The following is a 15,881-nucleotide window of genomic DNA, read 5'->3' as shown; positions in this document are numbered from 1 at the left end:
AATAAAAATCAAGGTTTGTATCAAATTGTAGGTCAAAAAAAATCGTGATACAAACCAATTCCTGGGTTTGGTCTATCGTTACAGCCCTAATAATTATTAAAATAATGGTCACAACTTTAAATTAAAGCTGCAAGCAGCGTTGGACGGTCCCTCGCTAATCTGCGCCTGTCGGGGTTCCTGGCGCACACCGCTCCTTGTGACCGTGCATGTGCACAACACTCAGACACTGCAAATCCTCACTAATGAAATGTAACCTCCCTGCTGAGTTGACACCTCACACAAGACTCTACGCCAGGGGTATTCAATTAAAATTCTAAGAGGTCCAGTTAAAGAAGATTTCGTCAAGCAAGGGTCCGCAACATCACAATCACTAGCTTGCGTTATCATTCAGAACCACAGCCTAATAGTTGCATGAAAATATGTAAGTATCCTAGTCAACAAACAATAATACAAGCAAAATAAAAGTACAATTCAATATTTCAACAATATTTATTGTTAGTTTATATATTGAACTGTAGGAATCATAAATAATACGTACTCTAATAATAAATGATCATCAATTTAAATAAAATGAAGGCTGCATTTAAAAATAAATTATAAATACATAAAACACCACAAAGAAAATGTGCATCTCAAAATAAAGTGCTACATTTCATATAATGAGTGTGTGTCTCACTCTCGCTCGAGTTGCAGTGGTTATTGAAATGCACAGATTTTATTGGCTTATTAGCACCACATGACATGATTTACAACGCATGCTATTGGTCTTTGAGTTTCCTGGGCCATGCCAGAGTGCTAGACCAGTACCATAAATGCCAGAAAGGCTGCGCAGGTTAAAATAGAAACGCTCCGTCAAAAGTCAATAATTCTCAATAATGTATTGGTCTGGATCCAGGTCCGGACAGTACTGTGGCTGGGTCCGGATCCGGACCACGGTCCGCCTATTAGTGACCTCTGCTCTACGTCATACAGCTCAATAGCTGTGAGAGGGGGCGTGGCCAAAGCATAAGGGTCGGGGCAAACCTTGACCAATAAAGGAAATCTCTGCGGAGTTTATTGATCACCTTAGATAAAACTCCACCTTAAACGGTTCAAATGTTATAAAAGAGGCGTGGCTTAAGCATGGGGCGGGCCAAACCATCACCAATGAAGAAGGAACTTTCTGCTGATGATCAATGACACCTCACACAAGACTACCTTAAACTGTTCAACTGTTATGAAAGGAGGCGTGGCCTGGGTGAGTGGGCGTTAAGGAGTTAACATACAGGGGGGCGCCTGAATACCACACATTTTCATGTTAATCGGATGATGTTTGTCATATAAGGCTGATTTCCTGTAGCCAGTTGGTGGCGCTGTAGACAAAAGTCAATATTGGCCTGTATATGTCCTCAGGCCTGGACTCTTGTTGACTGTGGGAAACTTCACACTGTTTGACAAGAAGGTTTTTTTAATAACTTTAATAACGAATAAAGATAATAAAGTTGTCTTTACACCTTGACCCTTGACTGTATGTCAATGAGGTGAATTACTTCTGGGACTAATCCTACACACAGCAGGAATCCATCAAAGGGCTGGAGTCAGTCATCTTTTATATCCTTCCCAAAGTCACTCAAACATACTCTAATTTAAATTACAGGATATTTTGGTGTATAAAGTGTGTTTCTTCCTCCCTCAGTCTATGTTTTAAAATATATTTGTTTACTGTATAACAGTGTGCCGATTCAATTTGTATTGAGATTTTTCTTTATTGTGATTCTAAAAGTATTGCAATTCAAAAGTATTGAGATTTTCTTTTACTTCTTTAACAAAAACCAAGTGGAATAATACACTTCTAGAGACAATACATCCTGAGACCAGTGCCGGCGCGTGCGTATAGTTCTAGAGCGGCACTTTGGCAAGCGGCAAATGTGGATTTAAAAAAAAAAGTCAACTGCTTTGTTTGGTCCTCATTTTGTCGCCTCTTGTAGTCCTTTGGTGAGGAATGTGTGTCTGTCATCAAAATCTATCAACTAGTTGCTTGATGTGTATATTGGCTTTTGTGTTACATGGCATGCTTTTTGCTCGTGGCTTTAATTGGCTGTGTGTTATTGTTGGTGTATTGTACGTTGCAAATAAAAGGGGCAGCACACATCTTTTAGCCATTCTATAGCCTAGACAGCCCAGTTTTTTTTTTTTTTTGTTTTTTTTTTTTTAAAGACTCTTCCCAGAATACTTCTTTAAGAATTAAAGCCCATGTTGCAAGTTGACCACCACTGTTGATTATTGGGTACAAAAAGCACTCAAGATATGTATATAATTTTTAAAAATGTCTCCAAATAGTTTTAAAAGTTAGTTTTTGGTCATTTTTGGTGTTCGCGGGTTTATGGATCAATTCGTCGATGACGTCACTCAAGGGAGTTAAGTCTCAGCCTGGCACTAGAACTACGGTGCTGACTGGGATGAGGAAGAGGAGAAAGGCCAGCAGCCGAATAATTACGAACCTGACAGACGTGAGAGGGCAAATAGGAATTGTCAAGATTGTGGGGAAGTCTCCTTCATTTATCTCCTTTATTTAGCAACGCAGGAGTGCATACAATGACTTTACTTTTTACTGTCAGTGAATAGCAGCGAGTGAACGTCAACGTTTTCTCTCGATCTAGTGACAGGGATCATGTTGTTAGTTCAGATAAATACTGGTACACATATCTAGATAGAGGAATAGAAGGCATCCCCGAGTGTTATTTCTAAGTGTTTACCTCTAACCTCCGGTGAAGACGTGTCGCTGTTTGGCCGGTGCTTGTGTGTGTGTCGGCGAAGCTGCGGTGGAGAGCGGGTGCTGTAGGCGAGTGAGGCTCTGGTCGGGAAGCTCATACCACTCAAACTCGGGCTACTCTTCATTTATTTTTAACGTCATGAATGAAAATAATGTCCAGGATCTCAGGGGAAAGAAACGATATGCGTGTCTCCATTTCAACATCACTGCAGGTGATTGTGGGCGACAACGCCGTCGTGGTTAGCTTACGAAACTCTACTGCCTACACAACGTTAATCCGCTAGCATCCGTACAGGCTAACTATAGCCAGTAGCTGTGTGTGTAAAGTAACAAAACCCCCCATTCGGTAGGGGCGATGCTTACTATTCCATTCAATACAATTATGGTACAAAAGGTCACTAATGCCACATGTATGATGTTGACAACATGGACGCATATACAGGCAACACCAAAGCAGTCGTAATATTTACCTCAGGGCTGCCAACTCTCACGCATTGAGGTGAGACACACGCATTTGACTGGTTTTCACACGCGCACACGCCACACCCCCGAGTCTCACGCTGAAGTGTCAGCCCGGTCGGTCAAATTTCTGAAAGAGGAGTTGTATCTATGTTTTTACTGTTGAGCCACTCGTGATCGACTAGTTGTGCTTTCAGAGACTGTGAGGGGGTTCAAGAGCGCTCCCTGTCTGTGGAATTTTCAAATTGTCGCAAAATGAGAACATTTTTTCACGAGCATCCCAGGTGCATTCCCCGGCTTCAGGTATGCGCTCTGAGTATCACAGACCGTCCGTCGCTTCGTGTCCACTCTCTCTGTAAAGATAGAGGTGAACAGCGCGGCTGGTAGCGTAGCAACTTCAGTTCATTGTACTGGACTCGCTCTGCTGGGGGCAGTGACGCGTTGCATGCATGCGTAGACCTCCGATAATGAGCAGCGTACGGACACCTCTAAACTCTGTCAGAGACCAGAGACCCAAATGGGCCTCTGTGTCTGTCAGACGGTCTGAGTGAGATCCACCATATCAGCGGAGCAATTACATGCACAGCAGACTGAATTACAACTCTCCAAATCTCGGATCTCTATGAGCAGAAATCTGGTGAAACACATCTGAGCTATACTATAATATATATTATATAGATATATATATATATATATCAGCAACGCGTACACAGCCATACCCCTCCCCCATCTTGGCCAGTCAGACCATCTCTCTCTCCTGCTCCCACCAGCCTACACACCCCTCAGACGCAGCACCAGGCCCACCATAAAGACTGTTACAACCTGGCCTGAAAATGCCTTTCCAAACTGCAGGACTGCTTCAGCAGACAGACTGGGACTTATTTGAACACCAGGAGCTGGAATCATTCACAGGAACAGTACTGGACTACATTAAGTTCTGCATTGGGAATGTGACTGTGGACAAACCATCCGGGTCTTCCCTAACCAGAAAACCTGGATGACCAGCCATGTCCGTGCACTCCTCAGGGTCCGCGACGCTGCCTTCAGGTCAGACGGACCGAGCAGCCCTGTGTACAGGTATGCTCGAGCTGACCTGAAAAGTGGAATTAAAGAGCCAAAGCGGACCACAAGAAGTGCATAGAGTCCATCTGTCCAGCAATAACACACGGGAGGTGTGGCGGGCATACATGAACTCACCAACTACAGGGGCTGTGATTCATCATCAGAGACTTCAGTGCGAAGCTGGCAGAGGAGCTGAATGCTTCTTTGCTCGCTTTGAGTCACCACAACCCGCCCCAGCCCTGCGACACCTCCACCTGGTTCTGCACTACCCCATCCTACCCCCATCCACACCTGGTTCCTGCACCACCCTCTCACCGTAAAGGAGCACGACGTTGAACGAGTACTCCTAGCAGTGAATCCAAGGAAGGCTGCTGGCCCAGATGGAGTTCCTGGCAAGGTGCTCAGGGCGTGTGCTCACCAGCTCGCCCTCATCTTTGCTAGGATCTTCAACCTCTCCCTGGCCCAGGCAGTCATCCCCCCTGCCTAAATCAGCCACTATCATCCCAGTGCGAAGAAGTCTCCCATCACCAGCCTAAATGTTACCGTCCTGTGGCCCTCACCCCGGTAATCATGAAGTGCTTCGAGAGACTTGTTCTCCAACACATCAAGGACTACTCCCCCCAGATCTGGACCCCTATCAGTTGCCTACCGCCCAACAGATCCCAGGATGACCATCGCGTAGCTCTCCACTCTGCACTGAGCCACCTGGATCAGCAGCAAGCTACGTCCGGATGCTCTTTGTGGATTACAGCTCCGCCTTTAACACAATCATCCCAGACATCTCATATCCAAACTAGTCACTCTAGGCCCCCCCTCTCACTTGTGCCTGGATAAAGGACTTCTCACCAATCGGCCGCAGACGGTGAACTGGGCCCCCACCTCTCCTCCACGCGTATGCTGAGTACTGGCTCCCACAGGGCTGCGTGCTGAGCCCCCTCTGTACTGCCTCTACACCACGACTGCAGTCGACCCACAACAACACCTCATCGTCAAGTTTGCTGACGACACCACAGTGGTCGGACTCATCTCAAAGGGAGACGAGGCAGCCTACAGAGAGGAAGTCCTGAACTTGGCAGCTTGGTGTTCGGAGAAACTGTCTCTGAACACCAAGAAAACCAAGGAGATCATCGTCGACTTCAGGACGAGAGCACCGACCTAGCCCCCCTGTACATCAACGGCGAGTGTGTGGAGAGGGTCACACCTTCAGGTTTCTTGGTGTCCTCATCTCAGCTGACATCTCCTGGTCAGCCAACATCACAGCGGTCATCAAGAAGGCCCAGCAGCGACTACACTTCCTGAGGGTCCTCAGGAAGTACGACCTGGACTCCAACTGCTGCTGACCTTCTACCGCTCATCCATCGAGAGCCTGCTGACCTACTGCATCACAGTCTGGTACGGCAGCTGCACCGTGGCAGACAGGGAGAGGCTGCAGAGGGTTGTAAGGTTGTAAGGTCAGCACAGAAGATCACCGGCTGCCTCTCACCTCCCTGACGGACATCTACACCTCCCGCTGCCTCAGCAGAGAGAAACATCATAAAGGACAGCTCCCACCCGGCTCTGATCTGTTTGACCTGTTGCCCTCAGGAAGGCGCTACAGGTGCATCAGAGCACGGACCAACAGACTCAAGAACAGTTTCTTCCCGAAGGCCATAACCACCTGAACTCACATATGCACTCCACTCCACAGCCCCCCCGGCCCCCGGACTGTCTTCTTCATTCCGTCCGACTGTGCAATATTATTGTATACTGTTACGTGATTATAATACTCATAGGACACTGGAATCTGTGCAATTTCATTTCATACAGTGCAATATTTAATACATTAACCTTTCCATTACTGTGCAATATTTATTACATTATGATTAGTACTTAATCATTTCATTCCATCACTGTGCAATATTATTTTGAGTGTTAACACTTACCTATGCTTATTCAAGCTGATTTATATTGTATACTTGACAGTCACTACACTTATATCTTTGACTTTATTTTGATACTTTATACTGTTATATTTTATACTGTTATATTCTATATTTTTTTTGTGTCAACACTGCAAAGGGATTGCTTTATCTCGTTGCACAAGTACCGGTGTACTTGTTATAATACAAGGCATTCTATTCATATATATAATATATATATATATATATATATAATATATTATATATATATATATAATATATATATATATATATATATGATACTGCAACGTTGGGCCACTATTGTGCATCTCTAACTCTGCATCTCTAAATGTAACTGTAATAATTAATTTGATGTTTTTTAAAATAAACAAATAGTCTTTATTTTCACAAAAATGTAAAAAACATTAAGTGGGGTACAGAGGATGGGCCAAACTTACTGAACATTGGCACAAAGGTTAAAGGATTAGAATTTATGTAACACAGTGGTTCTCATTCTTTAGAATGTCAGTGGTCTTAGTTGATCCCTCATCATTAATTTAACTTTGGGTCCCTGGTCCCTATACCTGGGACCCCTGGACCTGTTCACCACAGACCCAAATCTTCTGAGCTGTTGCTGACATATGCTACTGTCTCTTCATGTGGTTCAATATGTTTGGCACATTGTGTGGGTCAGTTCTTATATCATAAGAAGTTAATAATGTAAATGCTGAATGCCCTAAAACCTGTTGATACTACAACAATGCAAAGGTTCTTAACCCTACAGTTTTGCACATATCATGTAAGACTTGATTTCTCCATTTTTTTTGCAAAAAAACTCTCCAGAAAGTGCCATTTAATGGTTTATTTTTCGAATTTTTTTCCTGGGGGAGCACACCCCCAGACCCCCCTAGGGAGAGCCCCATCCCCCCACATATAACAAATCCCAATTTAAACCCTAAAGGATAAAGACCCAAAGAAATTGCTTTGTACGCGGCAAAATATGGGTTGGCCCCCCCAAATCTCACTCCAAGGTTTTTGGAAAAGTTGGCAGCCCTGTTACCTAGCAGGCTAGGCTAACGCTGTTGTGCTAACGTCCGGCGGCGTAGCGTTAGCTAGCTCTAAACTTGTGAAAAGCCGAACAACATCCCCCGTCTAAGCTGTGTTTCACTTTCAGATCTTTGAATTCTTGGTTACGTCCGTCTTTGAAAAATCGGCCCGCCTAACACGGACAAATTGTACCCACCTTCCTACCTAGCTAGCTAACCTACAGCTAGCTAGCTCGCTAGCTATACCGGTATGCTAGCTATAGCTATCTATCTCTCTCTCTTTAAATATATCTATCAATAGTGTCTATCTGTCTATATGTCTCGCTATATATATAGGCTATCTATGTGTATGTATGTATTATCTATAATCTGTTGCTGAACACTCTTTCTTACACTGTTGTCTTTTATCTCTCTCGTAACTCTCAATGGTCTCTCTAAGCTGGCTGGCCTTGTGTGACGTCATGCAATGCATTGTGGGAGAAAAGCAAACCACTGTAAAATATGACCAACTTTTTCGTGTTATTTTATGTTATGTGATACTTTTCAATATCATATACAGTGGATAACAGTTTGAATGTTTATTACCAACAATTAATAAGTGCAAATTTGTTGGAAAATTAAACCTGCAACATGGGCTTTAAAAAAAAAAAACTGCTAATGATCTACATAATAGACACAATGGAAAGCTCTTGTATAGTATTTCAGAGACAGGTCAGAAAGCTTTTTTTAAAAAGTGAGTCACCAGCTCATACACACAGCCAGAGCAGAGGCTCTGCAGCGCAGCAGGCTAGCAGCTTAGCGCAGAGAGAGGTCCGCTAACTTGTTGCTCTCGCTACTAATATCAGTTGCTCTGCTATAACATTGTTAGGCTACAAAAACGTGCATGCAGACTGAAATTTATCTGCATGGTGTTTAGTCGTGATCAAACTATGAGCAAAAAGAAACTCTGCTAGCCGTCAGTGTAACGTGCGAGGGTAAAGTGCTGTTTCGTGCTTCTCTGAGATGACTGCAGATGCTTGTGGAAGGTCAAGAACACATTTTATGTGTACACTGTTTCCTTTACTTACATGGCCGGCCAGATGAGAGGCTCAGAGAGAGAACAGGGGAGTTTATGTGGGTATATTACTGCAGGCAATGTCTGAATTGCTGAGTTTTATTTAGTAGGGTTGAAAACTGTTAAAAGATAAAGGAAACTTGAATTCTGGTACAAAACTGGCATATCCAAATTAAAAAGGTAAATTTGAAAATTTAAAAAATAAATAAAAAGTGAAAATTAATTATAACAGTTCCCAAATTGCATGTCTGGTGATACAATAGGCAGTTAATAACATGTTCAGGATTACTAGACTGCATTCTGACTCATAATAGACTCCAATTTTTAGTTTGAGAAAAGGCCTGCTCCTGACCTGGGGTGTTCAAAGAGTGATTTAGAGTCAGTGGAGAAACTGTGCATGAGAGAACATAATAATTAGCACCTCAAATGTCATAGTCACCAAGGAGCAACCAATTTAGCATGCCGACATTTCATCTTAGCCTCATTCTATTGAGGACAGAGACAGAGAGACAAATACAATACCCGAGTATCGTTCTCAGGAAAGCAGAGACAAACAATCACAGGCAAAAAACAATGTCTGTAGGGGATGTGACCCTATGTACAGCATTCTCCCAAGAGGCTTCCCAGCCTCTCTGCCTCCCAGAGGGCTTCAATCTGTAGGCATAGCTAGGCTCTGCTTGTCCTCCGGGGATTTGAGGCTCCCCCTGCTGCTGTATGCTCATCCACTGGAGACTCTCTGCTCTGTAACGCAGCAATCAGACTAAAGCCCATTTACAGTCAGAGCCACAAGAGCAGTGATTCTATTAAAAAAAGGTTTGACAATAAAATTGTATCTCTGCAGTGTGTTGTGTTCTCTATTTGACGGGCATCATCTTGTTTGAAGTGAGGACTTGATGCTGGCATGTGTGGCATGTGTGAGGAGTGAATTGGAGTGCTATCTAGGAGTACAGCTCAGCAGAATAAACTGCACTCAGGTTTTCACACAGAGCTCTTATGATTAGATTCTCGAAGGCCTTCAATAAAGATAACACTTGTTAGGATAAGCCTTTGTGTGGCGGGGTATGTGCAGTGTGTGTGTGTGTGTGTGTGTTTGGGAAAGGAGGGGGTGCTGATGGTGGTGGGGGTCATACGACTCACCTGGTGAGCATGTAATGATGTTGTCGAGGCCACAAACACCTCCACAGAGCACAGAGGAGATGAAGGTTGAGGCGTCTCATCCGCCATTTCTAAGCAGATTATTTCTCCTCCGTACGGAACTATTGCGGTGCTCTTGTTGAGCCCCCGCCAGTCTGCAAACACAGATAGCAGTAATGTTAATCTGGAGTATTCATCAGATAGGTGAATATTTCACAGTCAATATTAAATTCAAGCTATCCAGTGACGCTTGCTGAATCCTGTGGAGGCACTTTGTGACATCAAGTCTGGAGCTAAGGCAGAACCAGGCATTACTGGATATTAGCCAGCCACAGGTTTACACTATCACACTAACCATCTTTGTCACGTTAATCGGCTACTGTATGGCTATGAGGAGCAGCACCCCCTATTCACTTCACATATTGAGTAGCAGCAACATAAAACACTGATGGCAAAAGAGGAGACACAGACAAAAAGACAACTTATGTGACCACCAAGGACAAAATGTTACTGTACCATTGCTTTTTGTTGTAAACATAAATAGCGAGAAACCATTCTACAGTGTATTTTACAATGATACAACAGTAGCTTTTGCACAGGGGGTTACAATCTTTCAGTCAAAGATCCTTTGCATGTGTACAGGACACAGAGACAACAAAACTCCCCGTTCTCCCACCCGACCTGAGGGATCCAATCAACAGGGCCTTTAACATGAAATATGCTACAGTGTGTTAAAGGACGGAAATAAAACAAAATAAAACAGGCTGAGCAGAACAAACCACACCTAACAACACATTCTAAAATAAGTGAAATAAATAAATGAATACAATGTCACTTTGCCATTATTGCACTACAATAACTAATTATTGCACTTATATGAATGTACTTATGCACTAGAACGAAATTTTGCTACTAATTACCGACAATATACATATTTATTACTACACAATAAAATAACTAGTTTCCATGCAGGAGGGGAGAAGACACAAAATCAATAGTCAATCTACTGACAATCAATCTAACACCATGTGGGCGGGACCCAACATACAAGCTGCGGGAACGGAACACGCACGCGCGCGCGTCCACTCAGGGTTGAGTGGACTTGTCATGGCATCACACACACACACACACACACACACACACACACACACACACACACACCACACACACACACACACACACACACACCACACACACACACACACACACACACACACACCACACACACACACACACACACACACACACACAACACGAGATAAGTGGTCACTTTACAGACATTACAGCATCAGAACTAGTAAACAACTTGTGCTTCTCCTTACTCTCCTGCATGGCGCCTACACATGATCTGTGATAAAAACTGCTCTGCGCTGACTGGGCAATTATTTTCCAACGGGTCGAGCGGTGGAGACCCCTGGCGTCGCGCACCTCTCGGAATTGTCGCTCAGCGCTCCACTTTAAGTTCAAATGATTTCAACTTTGACCTTGTTGCTGCTGACCTTTCAAAGAAACTAAAGCCAGAAGCAAAGATGACGTGGACCGCACTTTCCCTCGCGGTTTAACCTCTTATGTGTAGGCGGCTAGAGCCCATCCCCCTGTGGGACACTGGAAGTAGGGCTTCACAATTCATCCAATCACTATCACGATCACGATTTCGACTTCCCACAATCCAATTTGCATAATTGAGCAATATTTTAAATGTGTCATTCCGTTCATAGAACGCTCCGAGTTTAACAGCAGCGACCAGTGCTAGTTAATGTCTGATAGCTCATAGGGTGCGACTAACATTTTTCCTAGGTGGCACCGGTGCACCGAATGTCCTCGCATCCGCTGCCTCTCCACAAACCTAGCAATGTTGTTTATATCGATATGGTTTTATTTTGCGTTACATGACCCATGACATGATGACCCGTGGCTGTGTTTGGATCTCTCCTCTTACTCTCGGCGCAGCCCCGCCCCCATTAACTCACATACGGCTCCCAGCAACAGAGACACAGCGGTGACAGCGCCATTCCCCCTCTGAAATTTGTCCACAGTTTTAATTACTATAAACACCGCAGTATATTGTTAAGCAGGGGAGGCAAACCTGTATTTGTACCAGTGTTTCCGCTAGTAACTGTATTGCGGAGACCACGGCAAGAAACACAGAAGTAGTTATTGACTAACTTCAGTTTGTAGAGCGTGAGACAGAGCCTGCTGGACACGTTCATGTGAGTAGGATAAAACATGCTTTCATCTTCAGTAGACTTGACTACTGTAACGGGGTCTTTACAGGTCTCCCTAAAAAAATCAATCAGACAGCTGCAGCTGATTCAGAACGCTGCTGCTCGAGTCCTCACTAAGACCAAGAAACTGGATCACATCACTCCAGTTCTGAAGTCTTTACACTGGCTTCCTGTGTCTCAAAGAATTGATTTCAAAGTACTCTTGCTAGTTTATAAATCCCTTAACGGTTTATAGCCAAAGTACATTTCTGATCTGCTACTACACTATGACCCCCCCAGACCTCTCAGGTCATCTGGGACAGGTCTACTTTCTGTCCCCAGAGTCAGAACTAAACAGGGTGAAGCAGCTTTCAGTTTCTATGCTCCTCATATCTGGAATAAACTCCCAGAAACCTGTAGATCCGCTGCTACTCTCAGTTCTTTTAAATCAGGGCTGAAGACCTTTCTTTTTGATGCTGCCTTTCTTTAAATTAATGCTCATTTCTTTAAATTTCTTATGCTGCACTGTAACTTTTATTCTTGTGTTTTATGTGTCCTAATGTTTCTATTTTGTTTTTAACTGTCTATTCATGTGTTTCATTGGTTTTTAATGCTTATGATTTTTAACTGATTTAAAACTTGGTTTTCCACACATGTTGGGGACCACATCTAGTGCAGCTGATGCAGTACAGTTCTTGGTGTTGGTGTTTTTGCTAAATCCAAGCCAGGGAAACTCCCTCAGCCATTCCTGGCGGAAACTGTTTTCTTTAATAGTACTAGTACTGAATAGTTGTAGGCAGGCAGGGGGGCCTGAACTAACTGTATATTGTAAGACATGCAAAGTCCCCTCTTGCATGCTTCAGCAGTAGAGGCAACCGGGGCTGGTACTGTACATCTACACACCACGTCTCCATGCTGAGGCCCCAAGGCAGCAGTGTAACTAAATTGACAAAGCAAGTAGATGTGACAGGAGAAGTCATAAAATTGCATTTTGTAGGATCAGTGTTTTGCCCTCCTCTCTTGTCCCTCAGCACCTCAAAAATCAGATCATTGCTCAATTTAAACCATATGATTTATCTTAGGCTGGATCCACGATACAGACTCGTTGAGTAAAGATGGAAGAGGCTGAACCAAGGAGCCTCCAGGGACAGGACATGTAGATTCGCTGTGGTCCTAGTCACTGCACAGCACTGCAATTTCTGTCGTGTCATTGACAAATACACATCATTTTTGTGACTCTGTGACTAAGATTTTTATCTTATCAGTGTCACTTTTAGGCCATTTGTGGCATTTAGTTACAATTTTTTTCCTTTTTTTTCCTCACACATAAAAAGCTGAGGGGGGTTGACTGCAGCAAAGCCATTCTGACAGAGGCACGTACAATCATTTCTAGAGAGATGTGTTTATAATCTGGAAAATGGTCATGTGGAATGCCACATCACAGTTGAGCATTATTCATTACAGTGGAATAATTGTTGCTTCCCAGGGAATAGCCTATAAAACCCCATTGGCTTTGCAAGGATTCATAGCCCTTTTTTGCAGGACACTCTGGCTGCTGGGCCCCAGCTTTTTGATTGCATGAGAAAGACAGCCCTCTGAGCTAAGATGAAATCAATGCTGCTGTACTGTGGCTCGCTCCCATCCCCAATTTCTTGGGTGCTACAATAGAGTAGATTACAGTGAGGCTCTGTGAAGCATGAAGCCCTGGCTGAATACTGGTCCGCTAACAATCTCCGACAACATAGATACAGTGGCCTTAGTTCCACATTGGCCCACACCTACTGCCCAGCAAACTGAGATGAGATATAATTGAAAACATTGGCCATAAGCTTTTTGGGACTCCAAGCTTCTCCTGAAAGCTGAGTCTTCTCATTGGCTTTTAATGTACGTTAAGGTGGAGCTGGGCAATATATTGTATCATATTGATATTGTGATATAAGACTAGATATCGTCTAAGAGTATACCGTAATCTCATAATATGGCATAAGTGTTGTTTTTTCCTGGTTTTAAAAGGCTGCCTTACAGTAAAGTTATGTCATTTTCTGAACTTACCAGACTGTTACGGTTCTATTATTTGCCTTAACCCACTTAGTCATTATATCCATTACTTATGATTATTTATCAAAAATCTCGTTCTGTAAAAATGTTGTGAAAGCACTACAAACACTACAATATTGTTGTGGAATTGATATTTGGTCAAAGATATTGTAATATTTGATTTTCACCATATTGCCCAGCCCTACGTTAAGGTCAAATTTCCTTTTGCAATTATGTTTTTTGTCAAAAGCCAGACTGCCACTTAAGGTTTTGTCACGCATGTCTCTGCATTGCTTAATCAGCTCAATGTGTAAAAGGGCCAGACCCTCCTGCCTTTGATGATGAATTGACGAACAGTCTGATCATGTAAATGATCTGATCTTTATGCAAATCCACATCCAGTTAATAGCTGCTCATTGCTGTGCTATTACCTGTTGTTGGCAATAAACATGTTCACAGTAAAATATTTCAGCATGCCATGTATTGTCTACCATAACCTACCACCTCTGTACAATTACATACATGTGCGAGTGCATTTGGCAACATTAATATCATGGCCCATAATAAAGAAAAGAATGTGATGACTACGATATCCACACATGCGCTAGGCTCTGAGACAGAGGACAAAGCCATTTCCATTTGCAGTAGGATTCTCCATAGCTGCAAGCATGCATGAGAAAGATGAAGTAACATTTGGCTGCTCAATTAATTTTAAAGGTTTTTACACTATTAAGCACAATTTATCCAGCGGCTATTACATCCTTTCCCACTCTCGCCCTTCTTTCTCTTTGATATTTTTGTTGCACTAGCAAAATTCCTGTATTTTAATCTTGTGTATTCTATGCTGGTTGAGGGTGTCTGACTGTTTGTCGACTTGGTCCGTTTGCAGCAGAGCAAAGCTGCATTTTCCTGTAATTTGTAAGTTGTGGCTGGAAGCATGACCACTGCTGCTGCTAACACTACAGCTCCTCATCATCATGATAGTGGTCATAATGAATGTAATCATACATATATTTGACTGAACGGATTGACTTTTCTGGGCGTCTCTGGCTATAAACATTTTTACATCTTTAAAACAATAAAAAGATTATTTTCCTTTGTTGCCATTAACCGTGCTGTTTAACAGGCTTGAGGTCATTTTTAAGAGAAAAGGGTTACCACAGTGATAAACTTAGACGTTGAACACAGCCTCTCTGAGCCACACAGCCGGAAAAAAAGCTTGTTTCTTATTTCCAGTTAGATCGTGAACTCATCAGATGGATTATCATGTTTCTTACCAACAGAACTCAGACAGTAGTTTACACTTTCACTTGCTCAATGCAGGGTTGCTTCCTTCCGCTTTTATCTTTTTTTTATTTCTTATACAGATCGGTCATAGTAAATAGGGAGGGGGGTGAGTGAGAATGTCTGAGGTGTTCCAGAAGGAGGGGGCAGCAGTGGCGGCCCTGTTCCCCCAGGCCCGGCGCTTGGTGTCGGCAGATCTGAGGTTGCAGGAGTATGTCGATTCTGGAGGTCAGTGATGTAACAGGGGGCTAGGTTGTGGAGGGCTTTGTAGGTGATGATACTTTTGAATTGGATTCTTTATTAAATTGGGAGCCAGTAGAGATTTGTAAGGACTGGGGTGATGTTATCTCTGGTGTGGGAGTGGGTGAGCAGGAAAGCATGGGAGTTTTGGATGTATTGTGTGTTGAGAATATTGGTGGATGTGCAGTACAGAATGCTTTTGCAGTGGTCAAGTGGTGAGGTCATGATGAGCTTTTCAGCGACTAAGAAGGAGAGGGAGGGGCAAAGACGGGCAATGTTTTGATGATGAAAAATAGCTATTTTGTAATGTTGTTAACATAGCGACCGAACGAAAGGGTTTGATCAAAGATGGCCCCAAGGTTAGGGATGTGCGCAGCCAGGAAGAGTGATTATTAGAGGTGTCTGTAAAGTTTAATGCTACAAACCTCAAAGTAGAGACCAATGTGTAAGTGGTCCATCAAAACCACCTTCAAAGATGGGATTTCCGCCGGCCTACATAGGCATGTCGAAAAAGGATATATTATTTCTTACATTTCAAGTCTTCATGTCTCATGTATTTCAATGGATACAAATAAAAAACTACCTGAAGCCACTTGCAAATCTGAATCGTTTAAACAGCCAGCACCACATTTCTTCTACATAATTAGTGGTTAGAAGTAGGGCTGCACGATTATGGCCAAAATGATTATCACGATTATTTTGATCAAAATT

Source organism: Etheostoma spectabile, chromosome 10, assembly GCF_008692095.1.
Source record: "Etheostoma spectabile isolate EspeVRDwgs_2016 chromosome 10, UIUC_Espe_1.0, whole genome shotgun sequence".
Taxonomy (NCBI): domain Eukaryota; kingdom Metazoa; phylum Chordata; class Actinopteri; order Perciformes; family Percidae; genus Etheostoma; species Etheostoma spectabile.
This window is presented reverse-complemented; position numbering follows the sequence as displayed.